Below are 21,505 nucleotides of genomic sequence, written 5' to 3' on the forward strand. Positions count from 1 at the left end.
GCAAGCTGCCCACACTGTTTGGCTTTGTTAATTTTCTTGTTTCAGTTTTCCTTTCCACTTGCCTAGGAATTTTCCTAGCTTCTTACTATCCTGCACCCAGATCTTCAGAAACTAATCTTGAAAAGTAGGAGATAATCACTTATGATTTTTGTCTTTATGATTAGTAAGGACTCATAATTTGCACCCCCCATTCACTTAATTCTCCTTAAATATTTCTCTTAAGGTTCAGAGGATCTACATATTTAATATCCATAGTATAAACCAGCTGTGATATAAATCCATCCCTGAACTCTACCTGAGACACTTATGAGAAATACAGCACAATAGATGCTACTGACACATGCACTCCCTTAAAACCTGGTGTCTTAGGTAACCTGTATAGCCTGCAGTAGGGATTCTTGCACAGGTGATTAACTGAGAGAGTGAGCTCTCCTGAGTGCTGCGAGGGAGTGAGGGGAGGAGGACAGCCCAGAGGATAAGCTAAGTAAGATGTGGTTTCAGCTGAGGTCTAGCCACAGTCTGATCCCATGGGGAGCTCTGCAACAAGACCACCACCACAGAATTGAAAAGCATTAAGGCTAGGGAGGCTTTTGTATTCCTGTATCTGTGAGAGTTGGTGGCCAAGCCTATACCCTATTTACCTCAAATCTTCATGATTCTATAGTCTTTAGTTATGCCTACTTCCTGTCTTCATCTCCTGCTGGACTGAACTTACTTAGAAAGCATATCTGTCTTCCAACAGCTCCCTTTCTGTCCTCTCCCTGAGTGTTCACCCATCTGCTCTAGTGCCAAGGTTCCAAAAGTAAATCTCCTTTCCCCAAGATGGTGGCCCTGTGGTATGGCAGTGTTTGAGTCTGAGGTGGAATTGCAAAATTAGGCAGCTTGGCCAGGGAAAGCTAGAAAGGGACATCAGACTGGCTTGCCTGATCTCTAAAGAAACCAAAGCTTTTGACCAAAAACAATTTTCTGTGATGTCAGATATTGAGGGAGAGTAAGTTTTACTTACACAGTGCCTGGATGTCACAGAGGTTTTTCATCCTGACTGTATGGTAGTCCCCACAAAAAGGTTACATAACAGGCCACTTAGCCATATGGGGTTTGGGATATTAATGAGAATTTGGCTAAGCCTGACCATCTCATCTACTTCCTACTTTTCTAACAGAAGAAAATTTCTGTTACACTGACATAGGCAATATCACTAACCCTGCAACTGTCTTACAAAGTATGTGTCATTGGTCACGAGAGGAAATGGAAGGAAGAACATAGATTCTTTCTGTTTAAAACAAATCTCAATAAAGATAGAAAATATCTTAGGTTTTGCAGGCCACTGTGGTCTCTTTTACATATTCTTCTTTGCTTGTTTATAGCTCTTTGAATATGTAGAAACCAATCTTAGCACTGAAGGCTGTGCAAACACAGACTTCTGGTGGGATTTGGCTCATGAGTAGTGGTTTGCCAACCCCTGTTATGTTAAACAACTTACAAATGCAGCAATGGCTCCAAGAATATTGTAAAACAACAAAACAAAACAAAACACCCTTATATACAAGTCACGGCCATTTGAGAAGGTGCTGATTTAAACAGTAATTAGAATCTCAAAGTAATCAGTCAAAACAGTGAAAAGGACTAGGAGATGTGTTATTTAGAAGATCTTATTACTTCAAACAGGAAAAGTCACACAGTCGGTAAGAGCCTAATAATGTTGATCCTGTACAATCATTGAAAATAATATGTTAGGACAAGATGCAGTGTAAGAAACAGTGTGAAGAGTTGAAGTATTAATGACACAATACATGATTTTGTAGAGGTTTTGTGAAATAAACTCAAAGACCACAACAGCTTTTTAATCTATTTGGAGTTAGTAGATTCCACCAATAAATGCCATGCTACAGTGTTGGTAAGATTTGCACGTAATTGTGAAATTCAAGAACACAAAGAATTGCCCACAACAAGCAAAGGCCAAAACAGAATTAATGTTTAGCCTTCATATCTGTAAACAAATGATCTGTTATGGGAGAAGTGTGTATGGATAGTCCTGATCAATGGTTGGGTTTCTGAGAGTTTTTGTATCTGGTAAAAGAAAAATATCTACTCACACTGTCACAACACACTGCTTTCTTCTTAGAGGAGCAGTGTTGTTAAACACCCTTCAAGATGAAGTGATAGAAAGTTTTGGATGATGCTACAATATGACTAACTTTGATTAGAGAATATTAACTTAAGAATATTTTAAACAGTGTAAAAACCTGGACAAAGACCATATTAATATGCTGCTATCTATAGAAATTTGGTGGCTTATCACAGGAAGAGTCTTTGACAGTGTTTTTGAGTTGAACAGTGAAATGAAGGAGTACTTTCAAAATGATAATGGCCAACTAAGTGTTCTAACAATGAACAATGACTGCAGGAAGTAGGCCTACCAGTAGATACTTCTCACCATATGAGTTAGTTGAACAGGTTTCTACAAGGCTCTGGGAAGTGTTTGACTTCAACTGACAAGATTCTTGAATTCAAAAGATAAGTGAGAGGGATTTCAGATTTAGGTGATGATAAATAAGACCATCCTGGAAATCTTTCCTGCAGCAAATAACTATAAAACCTGGACACAAACAAAAAGCAAAGACCCAAAGACACTGGAGTCAGAACAAAAATAGACATATGCTGGTAAATACTTTGGAGGGAAGCTGTATTAACACATTGTAGGCGGACCACTCGTATTTTCATATCACACAGTGTTTTACATAAATGTTAAAGGCATGCCTTAAAATTAAACACCGATTGTATTTTGAAGTTATTTATTATAGTTCTTACAAGCTAATATCTTTTTAAAGTATGATACTTTGTAAAATGTTTTTTGTACTCGTTCAATAGAAACTTTTCTGGCCTCTGGGGAAACCTAGCAATAAAACTACTGGTGTGCAATGTGTTAAGTAAGCCTCCTGTATCCATGGCTATTAGCCTGGGTGCATAACCAGTGCACGGTGGGGAAGGTGTCAGAAAGTCCACAATCTTCCTAGTAGGAGAATCCACAGCCAATGGAGAACGATGGAGACTCCCAGAAGAGAGAAAGGACATTCCCAAATTCTATCTATCAGTTTCTCTAATTATTGAATCATACTGTATGAAACAGATTCAAGGCACCTAAGCTAAAAACAGATAATCTGAACTGAGATTGGCACTGCCAATCAAGAAACAGTTTCATAAGCAAAAGAATACTCTTTGTTAAAGAAAAATCAAGACTTTATATAACTCACCATTCACAAAATGCACTATGAATCCAAATTTTCCTAACATAAAAAACACACCAAGAAAGTGGAATATATTCTCAAGAGAAAAGAAAATGAGTTGGATAAGAACTTGAGAGACCTAGATATTAGAGGTAGCAGACAAGAATTTTTAAATAGCTAATGTAATTATTCTCAATGAATAAAACAAAATATGAGCTTAATAAATTAAGAAAATAGACAATTTCAAAGGGAAATAAAAACAAACAAAATGAAATCCCAGGACTGAAAAATACAATACCTGAAGTAAAAAATTCACTGAATGGACTTAACAGTTGAATGGAAATAATAGAGTAAGTGGATACAAAAATCAATAGTAATTGTCCAATGTGAAGCATATAGAGAAAAAAAGATTGGAAATAAAATATAACAAAACCTTTTACATAAATAACATGCTCTAAAATATGTATAATTGGAATCCTAGAAAAAGAGAGAACATGAGTTTAATAAAAAAAATGACAAAAAAGTTTTCCAAATTTTGATTAAAAAACCCAGAAATTTTTAAGTAAAGCATGCCCAAAGGACATCAAGTAGAAAAAGCATAAACTACAATCAGACACATCCTGGTCAAACTGTTGAAAGCCAAAGATAGAGAGCGAGTCCTCAAAACATCAAGAACAAAAATAACACATTATATACGAGGGAACCATAATTTAATTAACAGCTGAGTTTTCATCAGAAAGTATGGAGGGTGGAAAAGAGTGAACCAACGTCTTTAAAGTGATGGAAGAGATATGAAATCAATGCAGTGTCTATATCCTGAAAAAATATCCTTCAAGAATGAAGATAAAATAAAGATATTTTTCAGATGAAATAAAATTAAAAGTATCATTGCCAGACTTAACTATAAGAAATACTAAAGGAAGTTTAGTTCAGGTTGAAGGTAAATAATACAGGTGGATATTTGTGTCTCTTTAAAAGAACAAATAACATAAAAATTGTAAATGTAAAAGAATATATTTTCTTTGCCTCTTTCCTCTTAATTTCTTTATATAAATCACAAAACTATTTAAAGAAAAATTATAATGGTGACATATGATTTATAACATGTGTAGATGTAATATGTATAATAATTATAACAAATCATGGGGGCTTATGGAACAAATGGTGTCATGGTTTCTAAATTTTATTTTAGTGGTACAATATAAAATGTAAATGAACTATGAGAATTAAAGATGTATATTGCAATCCCAGAGCAATTACTAAAACAATAATACAAAGAAGTATAGCCAATTATAGTAAAACTAGAGGCTCGGTGCATGAATATTCATGCACTGGGGGAGGGGGAGAAGGCCCTCAGCCCAGCCTACACCCTCTTGCAGTCCGGGAGCCCTCAGGGGATGTCCAACTGACAGACAGCCATGGTCTGGCCTCCCTCAGCTATAGGTGACCAGAGGGCCGATTTCCACCACCACTGGTGACCTTTCTGCGGGAGGTGACTGGCGGGCTGATTGGGGGAATGCACCAGCTGGCCCTGCCCCCTGTTGCTGCCCCACCACTGCCAGTGGCCTCTCTCTACGGGAGGTGAATGGGGGCCAGCGCCAGCTGGTGAGTGGCCAGCTCTGCCCCCCATTGCCCCGCCATTGCCGGTCACTACCACCTCTCGATCGTCGTCCACTCCCTCTGCCCGCTGGCACCTGCCTTGGCTGGCCCAGTGCCACCCATTGATCAGCTCACCATTCAGTAGATTTGCATATTAGACTTTTATTACATAGGATAAAGTAACAGGGACAGGATATACTCTCTCTCCTTAAACTAAAAAAACTAGAAAAACGTATGAACATCAAGACACTGGGTATCAAGAAGTAACAGAAAGCAATCTCTAAGAGTTGGGAAACAAATGAAATAAACCTTACAATTATCCCAGATAACTACCTGGAAAGAGTTTAAGGCAATGGTGTAAGGAAGGGAAATCTAAGAAGAACCCAGTTGCTCACTGAGTTGAGGACTCAAAGCTGTGGGAGTGGAGAAACCAAGGAAGGGCAGGACAGCAGAAAGGAGAGAGGTAGAGGGAGGGAGGGAGGGAGAGAAAGAGATAGATAGATAGATAGATAGAGAGAGAGAGATTAGCAACTATGTACTAATCAGTGAGTGCATATGTCTGAGTCTCTTAACATTGGAGAATAAAGTACTCATATAATTAGAGGGGAAAATATATGAAACTAAGACAGGCTTGAAAAAGTTCCTGTTCCCAATAGCCAGAATGGAAAAATCTCATTATTTGTGGGAAATTAGGTAAGATGTTTGCTTCCCTAGTCAGGAAAAAATTACTCCTACTTTAAACACTGCTCTGGTTCCACCCAAGGAAGCTGAAAAACAACCCGGAAAGGATCAAACTGTTGCAAAGTAACTGCATTACCTCTAAGGTCAAGAATATTTATAGGATGCCCCGGTCAGAGAGTTCAGGTGGGCAGAGCATCATCCTGATAAATCACGGTTGTGGGTTCGATCCCCAGTCAAGACACATAGAAGGATCAACCACTGAAGGCATAAACAAGTGAAACAACAAATTCAATTAAAAAAATCAATAAACAAATTAAAATTTAAAAGTAAACAATGAGTTTTTCAAAAGAATATTTATAGGAATACAAAATTTAAAATTAAAATTAACAGTACCTGAAATGCAATAAAATATTGGCAGTTGTATTAACTTTCTATTGCTGCATAGCAAATAATCACACGCTTTCTGATTTAAGGCAACACCCATTTATCATTTCACAATTATGTAGGTCAGAAGTCTGGGCAAGGCTCAAATGGGTTCTTTGTTTGGGGCTTAAAAGTTTGTAATCAAGGTGCTGTCCAGGGCTGTGGTCTCATCTAAGGCTCAGGGTCCCCTTTCAAGTTCATTTGACTGTTGGCAGAATCCTTGAAGCTGTAGAATTTAGGAGGATTATTTTTCTTTATAGACCAACAAAAACGCATTTCTCTGACATCCTTTGTCTTTGCTTTCTAGGTTTCTTATTAAGAGCTCACCTAAATAGCCCAGGCCCACCAAAGACAATTTATCTCTTGATTAATTAAATTGATTTAGGAACTTAAATTTCATCTCCATAATTTCATCTTTCTTTAGATATATAATATTATCATGAGAATGATATTTCCTCATCAAGGCTAAGAAATTAAAAAAGGGATTGCATCATTGGGTCATCTTACAATTGTGCTCGTTATACAAGCCACAAGAAGCAGAATAATATGACCACTAATAATGAAAAAATTCAATAGATTGAAATAAACTTAGAAGTGATACAGATGATATAATGGGTAGGCAGGGATATTCAAATAGTTATTACAATTATATTCTGTAAATTCAAGAAGGTAGAGAAAAGATTGAATATATCAAATAAGCCATAAAACATAAAAATGTATCTTCAAGTGATGAAAATTACAATGACTGAAATAAAGTGCCCTGGATAGAATTAATAGCAGATTATACAATGCAGAAGAAGACTAGTAAACTTTACTAGTTTTGAAGACAAATCTTTAAAAATAATCCAAAATAAAACACACACAGAAAAAAAGAATAAACAGAGAAATGGGAAAACTTTAATAGATTAATATATATGTAATTGGAATCTCCAAATTTAGGAGGGGGAGCAGAACAGAGAACATATTTGAGAAAATATGATTAAACAATTTCAAAATTTGATAAATATTGTAAACTCATAGATCCAAGAAGCTCCATGATCCTTAAACTTAAGAAACATGAAGAAAATTATACCATGACACATCAAAATCAGATTTTTAAATCCAGTGATAAAGAGAAAAATTTAAAAGCATCCAGAGCAAAAGACATGTATAGAGGAATACAAATAAAAATGATAGCAAGTGTTTTGGGAATACTTGAAAGAAGACAATATAGCAATATCTTTAAAATATTATAAGAAGAAAATCTGACAAGCTAGACTTTTATACTCAGCAAAAGTATCTTTCAAAAATTAAATAAAAACTAAATAAACCCTTCACTTCAGACATACAAAAGTGGAAAAAATTTATGTCCAACAGTGCTTTACTATTATAGAAGATATTTTAAAGTAAGTCCTTCAGGCAGGAAGACAAGAATAACAAATGAAAATCTGGATATATACCAAGAAATCATGAACATTGTAAATGGTAACTAGGTGAATAATATAAAAGATTTTCATAATTTAAATTTTTTAAAAGATCATTTCTTAAAGCTAAATAATAAAAATGGATCGTAAGGTGTAAAATATGTAGAAGTAAATATATGATAATAACCAATAGGTCAAAGGATGAGAAATAGCAACTATTGTAAGGATCTTGTATTATGTGTGAAGTGGTATAATATCACGTGAAGGTAGAGAGTTAATCATGGGTACTATAAACACTTAAACAACAACAAAAATTAATACAAATAGTTTTATGTAATAAGCCAATAAAGGAGAAAAATGGATTCATAAAACTACACAATCCAAAAGGATATAGAACAATAGTTGCAGTTTTCTGGAAAGAGCCCAAGCCAGCCTGACAGCATACATTCAGTTGACACACTTTAGACTCACAGAGCTTTCCTGCCTATATGGGATGTCTCAGAAGTGTAGAGGTGGGAGGACAAAGATTGTAGCCAAACCACTGAGGAGAAGCTAGTCATGAGAGGTGTGGACTCCACATACCTGAATCAAAAACAATAACATTGAGGTCTGACCTCGGCCAGGCCCTGTGCTACTTTACACAAATGATCATATTGAATTATCACCATGCCTTCAGCAGGAGGTATCATTATGCTTATTTTATAGATGAGGAACCAGAGGAACAGAAAAGTTAAGTAACTTGCCAATAGTCACACAACTAGGAAATGGGCAATCTGGGATTTAAATCCAGACGTGGCACAGGAAGTACCGACCGTGAGTACCTGTGCTCTGAATGAGATGGCGAGCCTTGCTGACTGGGAGAGAACAGGGACTTTGACAGAGGGAGGGGTTTGGAGTGCACCACAACAACTCTGTCGGGAGAGGCAGTCTGAGGTCGAGTGAGGACAGGTGTCCGTGGCGTGCAGATACTTGAAGTCTGAAGAGGTGCCACATAAACTCTCATCACCTGTCAGGAGCCAGGAACTGAGGTTCCAGTGAAGAGATTGGGTTCATTTTCCCTTCACTGAAAAGAGAGTTCGACCTTTGATTTACCTCCCTCCAGCTGCTCTGCCCATCTGGATCCTGGCAGGCGGGCACTCTGAAGGGTTCTGACTAGAGTACCATTCTTTGAGGAGCACTGAGCAACCCTTGACAGTGGCAGCAGATGGAGCTTTGCTTTCAGGCTCTAATAAAATGCACATACCTAATTATTATTTTTTTCTGTCTTGGAGATAACTGTGATGGCATTTTAAAAAGTCACTAATTTTTAATACTACTAAAGGCAATATATACAATATGTGATCGCAGCAGTCATTGCCTTATCACGGCTTTGTTAAATTGAAAGAGAGAAGAACGATAACAAAAATTTTCTCACTTTAATTTGATTATTTATTCATTCATTTTACAAGGGTTTCTCGGGTGAGGGCCAGGCTCTTTGCGAAGTGTTGTAGATACGGAAATAACACTCGAGGCCCTACAGTTTACACAAAAGATATTACAAGACTGAATTCAACTGGCAAGGGTATTGTGGCAGTCCATAGGATCAATTACACTTTCAGTTTTCATCTCCCTCTGCTCTATAGTTACAAGGAGAATAACTTCTTTTTGCACAGTCATAGACAGTCTCTAGTTTCAGTCCAAATCACGAGGCCATAGTTTAGTCACTTAAGTCTGTCATTCCATTTCATTCAGCTGCTCAGTCCTTAGAGAATCCCACTAGCCTCAGATTTCTCAAGTCTTTCAAACCATGTTATGGTGGCAGCAAACCATGCCTTTAATGGATATTTGATGCCCAGTGACAACATAAATTAATTCAGTTGGCAGCTCTCTCCTGTTTGCCATAGGCTGCCAGTCATCCATCTCTGATTAGTAATGGGATGTGTAGCCTTTGACAATTCAGCTAACTAGTCTCAGATTCCACATGTTTGTTGGTTGCAGCCTACTACCGGAACTAGGTATTTTTCATCAGTGGTCTTGGTTGCAAAAAAACAGAACCAAACTCTAGTTAATTAAAAAGAAAAAAAAAGAAAAGGCTATATTAGTTGGATTTTTTGGAGCTCCTAGAGTTCATGAGAAGACCAGAGGACTGGGTTTAGAAAATGGATAGCAATGGAGGCTGGCAGCTTATATAAGCAGAATCTCTTTATGATGCTAACACAGGTACAACCACCCCTCATTTTGGATCCTGGCCGCCATGGTCCCAGAGTATAAATCCTCAACCTTTCTTGCTTGTTTGTATCAATCAGACTCCACTTCAGGCAGGAGCAGTGGGCTGGTCAAAACCAGGTCTACTACTCATGTCCTAGCTTCCAGGAGGCCAATACAACAAGTAAGTGGATCCTCACTCCTGCTCATACAATGGCAGGCTTGTCAACGGGAAAGGGGGTTTAGATACAGCCCCAAAGGGACAAATTTCCTCTATAGTTAATAAGACAGGAAATAACTCGAGCCATATGAATTTTAGAATGCAGCTTGGATGATGGATGGTGACAATATGAGACTAGATGGGGATTGAGAGGAGGTAGCTTTTGAACCCAGTATGGTTGACCTTGAGGACTCATGGGCTGTGAAGGGTGAGAGAGTGGAAAGAAGAGAATGGACCGTAGGACCACTCTCAGCTTTCTGGCTAGGATGACGAGGTGACTGGCAATGATACTGATCTCAGAAAAATACCAAGAAGCAAGCCTGGATCCCAGGTCCCTGACTCCAGGGCAAATAGTATGGTGTAGAAGTTTAGAGACTCCGACTACAGCCCTCTTGGGTTCAACTCCTTGCTGACCACTTCCCAGTTGCATGATTTTGGATGTGTGACTTAATCTCTCCATGCCTTATCCAGGCTCTTCATCTTAAAAACGGGGTAATAAGAATGTCCCTCTCAAAGACTGCTTATCAGGTAGAGTGAGCACTTACAAGAAACACACACAGAACAATGCCTGACTATTAACTGCTTAATAAATGTTAGTTACTATTGTTAGCTATTATCAACCCAGTGCTCACTCTAACTACTAATCCAGTGTTGTTGTTGTTGTTGTTGTTGTGTGTGTGTTTCAGGGGGGATAGTTTCTCTATATCCCTATGAAAAGGTCGATTTGAAAAACAAACAGTGGTCTTTGGATTCTATTGATCATACTGTCCATCATAGAGAAATGTAAGCCATGCTGAGGACTGCCACGTATAGCCACTCATAGAGTCAGACAGAGAAGCTGCTTAGATGAAGACAGTATTCCAGAGCATGTTGATCAGAAGCCAAGACAATGATTTCTGCAGATCTGACACCATGTCTTCTGCATGTTGATTTCACTTTCAGAAGCTACTAAATCGTAAGTCACTTATACCAGGGAAATGACACAGAATTATGGAAAATGACACAGAATTATGGGAAATCACACAGAATTATGAAATCTGTGCTCTAGAATGAGGAAGTCAAACAGGTTTTTTATATAATAAGACCTTTAGCATCTTACCCAGGGCTTGGCTCCTTGTCAGCCCCTTCATTCTATAGACAAAGCGATGAGCTACTTGGACAGCTGGGTCTGGTCCAATCTTAAAACATGGGGCAATGTACAAGTCAAGGCAGTGGGAAGCTGCTTCTACTCTGGCTAAGAGAGACTCTGGAATATATGGAGTTAAATACAAGTGAGAGGCAAATACTTAGAGACCCCTGGTGTTTCCAATTGTATCAGGGCAATCTTGGAGTTCTAGGTCTAGACCTATGTGGATCCAACAGAATCTTCAAAACTCACAAATCTCCAGGAGTTTCCTGAAGGGTCTTCAATTCTATATCAGGTAATAAAGGTTGGAACTAATCCCAAGAGCTTCTCCAGACGCACAACCAAGAAAGGAGCTGCATGTAGCACTTTCACCCACATTAAATAGCTTGCATATCAGATCAGGTCTAAATATGCTACAAGAAAGAACACAGAGCCAAGGAGGATAAAGATCAGCGTTCAAGCTTGAAAATAAAAATCTTCTTCTGCCAGACAAAAACAAAAACAAATTAAAAAATTACCAAAACTTTTAGTACAAACATTTAATTCATTTTTCACTCTTAACATCTGAGAGAATCATAAGACACTCACAGTACACGTGAGGTCTGAATGGAAAATGCTAATCAGATATAAAATATGTATTCTCTCTACTTTACTGAATTCTCTTACTCAGAGAATTAGCTTTGATACTGATACTGGCTGCTTCCCATTTCTGGTGTGTGATCTAAAATTTTGTTTGTTTTATGTTAGGAAAATCAGTGAAAATCAGGGTAATGCTATTTTTTTGGCGTGGCATTGCAAAAGGAGACAGAATTAAAGCCACATATCAAACATTCCATTTTATGAGTTCTTGCAATTCTAGTGGAAAGAATCTTGTTGAGCAGGTTGGATATCTCTACTTTCATAATTCGGATTTTGGCTACTTATTTTTTAAAAGTATATTTTTATTGATTTCAGAGAGGAAGGGAGAGGGAGATAGAACATCAATGATGAGAGAGAATCACTGATCAGCTGCCTCCTATATGCCCCCTACTGGGGATGGAGCCTGCAATCCCCGCATGTGCCCTGACAGAAATTGAAGCATGACCTCCTGATTAATAGGTCAACACTCAACCGCGGAGCCACACTGGCTGTCAGAATTGCTGCTACTTATTACCAGGTATTGTCCTCGGCTTTGTATGCATTATCTCTAATCTCATGATAAACCTGCAAGATAGATATAACTGCTCCACTGTAGAGAGGAGGAAACGCGACTTCAGAGAGGTTACTTTGGTAGTAAGGGGTAGGCTTGCTACCACAAAGCACCAACTCTTCATTGTTCCACCGTTCCCCCCCCCCCCCCCTGCCCCACCCCCCCCAGCAGAGAGGCCAGCAGTTCAACCCAGCCCTATCACTTTTTTCTATCTGCTGCATCTTGCTTCTTTCCTTTCTTTCTTCTTTCTTTTCTTTCTTCTTTCTTTCCTTTCTTTTTCTTCTTTTCTTTCTTATTTCTTTCTCTTTCTTTCTTCTTTCTCTCCTCGTCTCTATCTCCTCTCTCTCAGGCTCTCTTCTCTCGCCTCTCTCTAACATCTCTCTCTCCTCTCTCTTTCTTTCCCGTCCCGTCTTCCTTCCTTCCTTCCGTCCTTCCTCCTCTCCTTCCTTCATCTTCCTTCCTTCCTATCCTTCCTTCTTCCTTCCTTCCTTCCTTCCTCCCTTCCTTCCTCCCTCCCTCCCTCCCTTCCTTTTCTTTCCTTTCTCTCCTTTCTTCTTTTTTTTTCTTTCTTCCTTTCTTATTTCTCAATCCCTTGCCACCTCCACTCAGAACCAGTTCATCTCTCTTTCCGTGCTCAACGCAAAAAAGGGAGATCCCCGCCATATCTGGCCCCCGCCATACCTCTCTATGGGTTTCATTGTATTCCCCTTTTAATATACAGAAGCCCCAGCAGTGTGGTGGCGAGGTGTGCGGGGAGGGGAAGCAGGCCACAGTCCTGGGACTAAGGCTCGGTCACTTCCTGGGCCTGTGCCCCTGGGATGTGATGTTTACAAGTGCTTCTCAGTCTTTCCCCCTTAGGTGAGACAGGGGGGCCGGCGTGGGCAAGAGCTGGGAATGTCCCTTTCCCTGGGTCACGTAGGCTCCATCCAGTAAAACCCTGATGGATTGGTTGGATTCTGAAATATAGTTCCCTATTAAGAATGGAGAACTCTGGCATATTTTAAAACGGCTCCTTTACTGGAAACTGGAAGCCAGAGGGATTTTTTCTCCTGCTTTCCCCATCCCTGTGAGAGCCTGCTAGTGCTCATGGAGGCAATACTCACAAACGTGTGGGCCACCGCCTTAAGACGGGCTCCCCCTGGGGTTTTTCTCTCTCCAGCGTGTCCACATGGAGCCTCCAGCAATGTATCCGGTACAATCTAGGGGTCCCTGCCTGTCACTGGCTCTTGCAGAGGTCTCTGCTTTGCAAACAGGTGCTTCTCTGTGTCTGCCTGTGCTTCTTTCTCTGAGTTGGGGCCAGCAATCTGCCCTGTGGTCTCAATTCCAAGATGGATTGAAGAGGAGTTGTGGATTTTTAGTTTCTTCAGCTTTTTGTTGCTGTAGTGAGTACCGAGGGATGCCTTCCAAGCTTTTTACGTACATTTCTAAAGCAGCATTTCCCCAAAAAGTGCTCGTAAAATGTGAGTGACACCGTGCTCTACAGAATGTTAGTAGTGCTCCACAACAGAAAGCTCCCTGGTCTTATACTGGGTTTCTTGACAGCAGGCCTTTTCCATGCCTTTATTATACTAAATATGCATTTTATTCTACTTTATGGGACTATAGGTTATATTGTTTCCTCAATTGACTTGATCATGTAATTCTTTTGGGGAAGAGTGCTGCCCGCCTTTTAAGGCACAGAAATGTCACTCATCCCACAAATATTTAGTAGAATTCTGATACACACAAGGCAGCATGATAGCTCTGGTAGGAGGATAGTAAATGATTAAGACATGGCGCCTTTTAGAACTTATGTGTTCGGTATGGAAGGTTAGAAAGAAATGAACAGAAATAACTAATTTTCAGAGACTTCAAAGAAAGAAAGTCTTCCCAAGATTTTACGTATTTACAAAAGAGAAATTCAATCTAGAGAGCCAAAATGAAAATGTATTTTTAAAACAAAAGCTGGTCCTACATTTTATTGAGGTGCCAAGTTGGCTTCAAGAGTGACCAGGGCTTACAGATCAGGTTCCTGGGCAGGTCTTCCCAAAGCTGCTCACGACCCACTATGCTGCTCGCTGGACGGTGCCCATTGTAAAATCTCTGTACTACGATTCTAGGAGTCCCTGTGGGCGGCATCTGTGGGCAGGGAATGAAGGGGCGGGTGGACTCACTCCAAGGGCTTGTTCTCAGCAGGTGTTGGGGTTTGCTGTACTATTCACTCATCAGCCTCTTTCCTGACTTTTGGATGCAACCTTGTCTGGCCGAAGGACTCATCTTCCCAAGCATCGCTCTAACTTCTAGTAACGGACAGGATGAGAAAACAGAAGGCAAAGCTGCTTTTGCACCAGGCACAGCATCAAGAAGGAAACAAAAGCTGGCAATTACAGTAACACGCCGATTCCTGTAAAGAGAAATGATGTTTTCCTTAGGCAGGGAGCCCAGTGCAGCCTGAGAGGGTTGAGAAGATGCTGCCGCAGGTCTTTCTTCTGCCTGACTCCCTCACTTAGATGCAGCTCTGCCTAAAGTTCACCTTTAGGAAGGCTTTCTTTGGCTTAATTGTTCTCTGAAAGCCATCTTTTAAAAAAGCTAATACATAAAGAGGGGAGGTGTGACTCCATATTACAGCAATGGAATGGCTGTGTTATCAAATGACAACCTTCTTAGGGTAAAAGAAATCAGAGGCAAATCATGTCATCTCTTGTTCTTCAGTTTCCTTCTTTGTAAAATGACAAAGGTAAATTAAGAAAGCTCTAAGTTTTATTCCCACTTTACAACTTATTATTGAAGCAGCATGAAGGGGAAAGCCTCACATACATGAAATCCAGTTAGTGGGTTGTAATCTGCAACTATTTTTTTTTTTAATAATAGAAGAGAATAGAGAATACCAGATATTATTGTATGCAGAAAGGTAAGTATTGTTTTTGTGAAATACACACACACACACACACACACACACACACACAATTCATTGGGGTTCTGAAGAGAAATAGGATAGAGAAAGCAGGGAAGAGAGAGAGGAGAGAGAGATTAAGGAATTGAATAGCATGGTTGTAGAGGCTTGCCAGTCCAAAATCTGCAGGGCAGGCTGCCAGGTTGAGGACCCAGGGAAGAGTTAATGTTGCAGCTCAATACAAAGATCTTCTGGAGGAAGAATTTTCTGTTTTGCAGGAGACTTCATTCTGTTTTCTTTCAAGGCCTTCCACTTATCAAATAAGGCCTACGCATTTTATAGAAGATAACCTAATATATGGTAATCTAAAAAACAGCTTCACAGCAACATCCAGTCTGATCTTTGACCAGATATGTGGGTAACGTAGCCTAAATAAGCTGACACGTAAAATTAACCATCCCATATATGTATGTAGTGAAATAACATATGTCTCTGATACAGGCATACCTTGGCGATATTGCAGTTCAGTTCCAGACCACTACAATAAAGCAAGTATTGCAATAAAGTGGATTATAATATTTTTTTGCTGGTTGAGGGTACTGCCTTTGTACAAAAATGCAGCATCTGCCAAGAGCAGTAAAGCAAAGTGAAATGTAGGCCTGAAATGGGCATTGGCCAAGAAGTTGGAAAGTGAGTCCACAAAACTGTTCTTGACACAGCTTCTAAGACAGTGCTGTCCCCACCATAAGGAAGGGTACTGTATCCCCAAGTGTGAAAGTGTCCTTACCGTACCCTGGCTGTTGTCTAACAAGGGAGACCCGGACACAATTTACAGACTGCTATCTGCTGTCATCAGACCTCCCTGCTGCTCATCTGCTCCAGGCATCCTGACTAGTTTCTTCCTTTATGGCCTCTCACCTGTTCCCGCATCAGGACCTTTGCATTTGTTCTTCCCTCTACCTGGAGGGCTCTTCCCCCAGATCTGCACAGCAGCCGATACCTCCTCATCTCTGAGCTCTCCACCCACTCTGTTACCTACCGAGAGGCCTTCCTTAATCATCTCATTTAAAGCAATCCCTGCCCACATATGCCCCCATACATTCCCCAGTGATGGTTTATCCTATTACACAATTTTATTTTCTCCATTGCACTTATCATTATCTGTATTATCTTACTTTGTTTCTTTATTTTTGTCTTACTCCAAGTCTTTCCTGCCCACCTTTTCTTCTCAATGCCTAGAATCGTGCTGCACATAAAGCCTCCTTAAAAGGTTATGGAGCTGAAACTGCTTTGGCTCAGTGGATGGAGCGTTGGCCTACAGACTGAAGGGTCCCGGGTTTGATTCTGGTAGGGGCATGTGCCTTGGTTGCGGGCACATCCCCAATGGGGAGTGTGCGGGAGGCAGCTGGTCGATGTTTCTCTCTCGTCGATGTTTCTAGCTCTCTATCCCTCGCCCTTTCTCTCTGTAAAAAAAAAAAAAATCAATAAAATATATTTTTAAAAATGTTATTGAATGGCTAAGTCGTGAAAGAGTGGACTTTGCCCATGATTTGGCTACTCATCATCTGAACCTCCTTTCTATTTAGGAAACACCCACTTTATGGATCTTGATAGGAGAGTGCAGCTGACAATTTTACTCACTTTCCCAGACTTCCTTTGCAGTGAGGCATGGACATGTGACTCAGGCTCAGCCAATCAGATGCACTCTCCATAGAAATAGCACTAAGAAGCAGACGTAGCTATGATCAATGTGGTGGTGAGTGGCAGCAGCTGCAAGGGTCATTTCCAGGTTGGGGAGGATGGGGGAGAGACAGCAATAGCAGTGACATAGGCAGCAGCCATGCAAACCCTGGCAGCATCTGGTGAACAGAGGCATTGGTTGGTGTAAGATTTCTGTGGGCTGATTCTGTGGTATGATTTGGCTCTACTTTGTACCACACTCCTGGCCTCTGGAGTCCAATTCTCCAGTCTCCCAGTGATTCTGTGAGCTTCCAGATATCCTTTTTTTTTTTTTTATGAAGTCCTGTCTGCTCAATCAGTGCTGAAAATCTCATCTCTTCCCTTCTCTAATCTTCCTCATCTTGTGTCTTATTATGCTCCTTGATCTTTCATGTCCTTCCCTCCATCAGATTTTATACTCATCTAGGAATTCCACAAGTCTTGGCAGTTACCTTGTTCTAAAAGGAACGAAGGCCTCTGTGATGTAATTTTACTATATGCTACCTGCAAGGATTGGAAGGGCTTAAGAATACTGTGTGGATCAGATCAATTGCTGGAATTTCTTTGACTCATCAGTTAGTGAGTTGAACTGTAAGTCTTTGAGTTAGTTGGGACTTAACTGAGGGGCCACTATTTTTAACATCTCATGGTGTATTCAGGGCTCTTTAGAAGTGTAGTATGTATGGTTTAATCTCAAAAAACCTCTATAAAGCAAAGGAAGAAAAATGTCACATAGTTCTTTTTAAAGGAGAGTGGCAGATGACCATACTTCTATATGCTCTTCTACAGTGTTGTCTTGCAAAATCCCCTCTAGAATTGGATTCTACCTCTTATCTCTCCTGAATCTGGATGAGCCCTGTGACTACCAATAGAATACAGCATAAGTCATGCCATGCCAGCTCCAGGCACAATGTTTAAATGGCCTGACAGCTTCTGCTCCTTGGAATCCAGCCACCACTTAAGAAATAGGACACATTGAGATCACGATGTTGTGAGGAGCCCAGGCCACGTGACAAGGCCATAGTAAATGAGGTACTGTGTGTAAAGAGAGAGGCCAAGGTACAGGCTCATGGGTGAGGAAACCACTTTGAAGGCAGATCCCTGAGCACTATTTGACCCAGGTGATGCTGTGTGGGCCCACACTAAGCACCTGTTGAGCTCTTCCTGAGGTCCTGATCCACACAGCCATGAGTGAGATACATCATGTTTTAAGTCACTGCATTTTGAGATGATTAGTTATACAGCAATAGATAAATGGGACAAAGGGCAAGGACCCATATACACATAATGCTTCCAAGAATCTGTGTGTGACCATGTACAGCACTTTAGGTCAGTGTAGAAAGGCTTCGGTAAGAACTCCATAGCACCATTAGAAAAGTCAGCCTTCAAGTAAAAGGAAACATCAACCTGTTCTAGATTGAACAGGATCTTGCAGTCAGATGTTAGTGATTAGTGATTTCTAGAATCACTGGGAGAGGTCTGGCCTGGAGAAAGAAGAGCCAGAATCATTATCCAAACTGGATGGTTACAATTAATGCTCATCAGCTCTCAGCTCCCTACACCTAATAAGTCAATTATTGGAATCTTTCTATTTCCTGGCAGCGGAGGAATCAAAGAGGTTTCCCCTATTTCATTCTCCTAGCATTACAGAGAATGTAAATACATTCTCAAAATTGTATTTACCTAAAGCCTCAGGGAAAAATCAAACTGCAATGAAATATCATGATAACAAGTACATATACTGATGCATTTTATGTTAAATCCTCCAGGAAACACAAATGATCTCTTTTATACTTAAGCCTTGCTTATATTTCTCCTGGAAACACATTCTATAGCTTGCATTAAAAGAAAAAGAAAGATTGCTCTTCTGTTTTGTCTCATTTATGGCATCATTTGTATTGGGATTGGTAGCAACTTCCAGTTGAAATTTGAGTTTCAATTGGAAGTTGCTCAATGTTAACATTCCTCAATGTTATCCTGGAAGGAGATAATTCCACATTGCTTTGAGGCATGTGTGTGGTTACTATTGGAAACCTCTAGGTGTAGTAGTGTCAACTACCAGGTAATGGTCCTTGGCACCAATTTGATGTAAACAGGAACCCCCAGTTTGGGGTTGGTGAAGAAAGAAACTTTATTTAGTGTAAACTGTGATTCACAGTTTTAATTAGAAAGCAGCCCAGCTGTGGAACAGCATGGCTGTGAGGTGGCCTGGGGCGAGGTGGCTCTGGAGAGAAGCTTCTCTCCAGATAGACAACTCTGTTCTGCCTCTTCTGCTCTGCTCAGACCCAGGACATTGTAGTCTTTAGTCTAGAATGAGAAAGTCATAGCATTTGTGGGTGCTCAGGCAAGGATGGAACAAAATGGGGAAGAGGGGTTTTAATGATTGCATCACCTAGTCATGATGTCTTAGAGTGAATGCACATTTACTGTAATTCAGCAGTGAAATGGTAAAGGAGATTTGCAAGACATTTTTTTTGGATGGCAGAGGGAAGCTGTCCAGTTGGTTGCCCCGAGAGAGTTGTCCCAAGCTGTGGGCCTCTTGGACATGCACCAGCAACTTGGCTTGTGTTTGGACACACAGCTCCTTTGACAACAACCAGAATGATGAAAACACTCTTGACACTTGGAACTGCTCACATTTTAATTCATTTGTCACAGTATCAGTGGGTGCCTGTGTGCTCTGAACCAAATCCTGATATATTTCTCGAGATGAAGGAAACATACAATTTCTAATCTGACAGATAATAGCAACTCTTCAACAAACAGCAAAAAGGCTAAAGTGGAAGATTAACCACTTCTCATAGCTCCCCTCCCTACCACAAAGGCAATTTGGATGAAATGGTAGAGAATTTTTTTTTAAATTGATTTTCGACCTGGCTGGTGCAACTCAGTTGGTGTGTTGTTCCATACACAGAAAGGTAGCAGGTTCAATTCCTAGTCAGAGCACATACCCAGGTTTTGGGTTCATCCCAGATTGGGGTGCATTCAGGAGGTAACTGATCAATGTTTCTCTCTCATATGAATTCTCTCTCTCTCTCTCTCTCTCTCTCTCTCTCTCAAAAATAAAAACAAAAACAAAAACAAATGCTTCAGTGAGGATTAAAAAACAAATAAGCACAGAAAACTGATTTTTCTTAGAAGTCCCAAGCAAGAGAAAAGCAGCCCCCTGAACCTTAGTGTTTTCCTACTGAACATAAACAATTTTAGAAAATATGAACACAAGACAAGATCACTCTGTGATTTTGATGGATCAAGAGAGAAACTAGTCCACGTCATAATCATGTCTAAATACAGTTACAACTTGAGCAGTGTTCAAGTCACAGTACACCCAGTATACCCCACTCCTAATTAGTAGGAGTGGCTGCTGCTTCTTTGGCTTCCCTGTAGTCTGCACTCCCTCTAGATAAGATTTATTGAGATACTATTCTACTTTCCTAGGGCTGCCACAACAAATGACCACAAACAGGGAGGATTAAAACAACATTTAAGCTCTGGCGTCTGGAAGTCTGAAATTGAGGCATCAGCAAGATTGCTTCCCTCAGGAGGCTCTGAGCAAGAGTCTGCTCCATGCCTGCCTCGTAGCTTCTGGTGGCTGCTACCAATTCTTGTTGTTTCTTGGCTTATAGACACATTACTCCACCATCTGCCTCAGTCTTCACACCACCTCCTCCCCCTGTGTTTTTGGTCTCTGAGTCTTCTCTTCTCAGAAGCATTCTTGTCATTAGGTTTAGGGCCCACCTGGTTAACCCAGGATGATCTCATTTCTACAGCTTTTGTTTAATTCTGTCTGAAAAGTTTCCTTTTCCAAATAAAGTCACATTCATAGGCTTTGGGGTTTAGACTTGGACATATCTTTTGATATGTGACAACTTAACCCGCTCCGGATCTCCAACCATAGAATTACCCCAGCTTTCGGACAGCATTCAATCCAGAGCAAGGCCTCCCTTTCTTAAACCCTCTCCAAGTTACTTAAACACAAGCCCAAATTTTATCACAGATCTTTTCTGACACTCTGGGTGCGTTCTTTCTCGCCGCAATGGGTAATGAACTCCCCTTGCCCAACCAGAGGAGTATTGGTGGTGGTCTTTGGCGGGAGAGCACGAACACACCCTAATATTTATTGAGCAGCCCCAATATGTTAGGTGCCATGTGAGTGCTCAGATGCAAAATTCATTGAATCTTTGTAGTAACTCTATGAGTAGGTATTATCACTCCTCATGTTATAGATGATAAAATCGAGACTTAGGAACATTAGCATCTCTATCCATCAGGATCCTTCAGAGAAAGAGAAGCAATAGGATGACTATACATATTGTATAATATATAACACATATAATACATGATTATGGAGGTTGAGTTCTAAGATCTGCAGTTGGCAAGGTAGAGACCCTGAAGAGCCAATGCTTTAGTTCCAGCCTGAGAGTAAAGGCCTGATAATTAGGAGAGCCCATGGTTCCAGTCCTGAGGCTGGCATGTTTGAGACTCAGAAAGAGCTGATGTTTCAGTTCAAGTCCAAAGGCACGAAAAAGCATTGATGTTCCAGTTTTAAGGTAATCAGGTAGGAGGAAGCCTCTCTTACTCAGCAAACCTGGGCCTATTTGTTTTATTCAGGCCTTCAACTGATTGGGTGAGGCCCACCTACATTAGGACAATCTGCTTTACTCATTCTCCAGGGCAGTGGTTGGTGAACAGCGGCTCAGAGACACATGAGGCTCTTTGGCCCCTTGAGTGTGGCTCTTCCACAAAATACCACGGCCTGGGTGAGTCTATTTTGAAGAAGTGGCGTTAGAAGAAGTTTAAAAAATTTGGCTCTCAGAAGAAATTTCAATCATTGTACTGTTGATATTTGGCTCTGCTGACTG

Source organism: Pipistrellus kuhlii, unplaced genomic scaffold (assembly GCF_014108245.1).
Source record: "Pipistrellus kuhlii isolate mPipKuh1 unplaced genomic scaffold, mPipKuh1.p scaffold_m20_p_10, whole genome shotgun sequence".
In the NCBI taxonomy this organism is placed as follows: Eukaryota; Metazoa; Chordata; class Mammalia; order Chiroptera; family Vespertilionidae; genus Pipistrellus; species Pipistrellus kuhlii.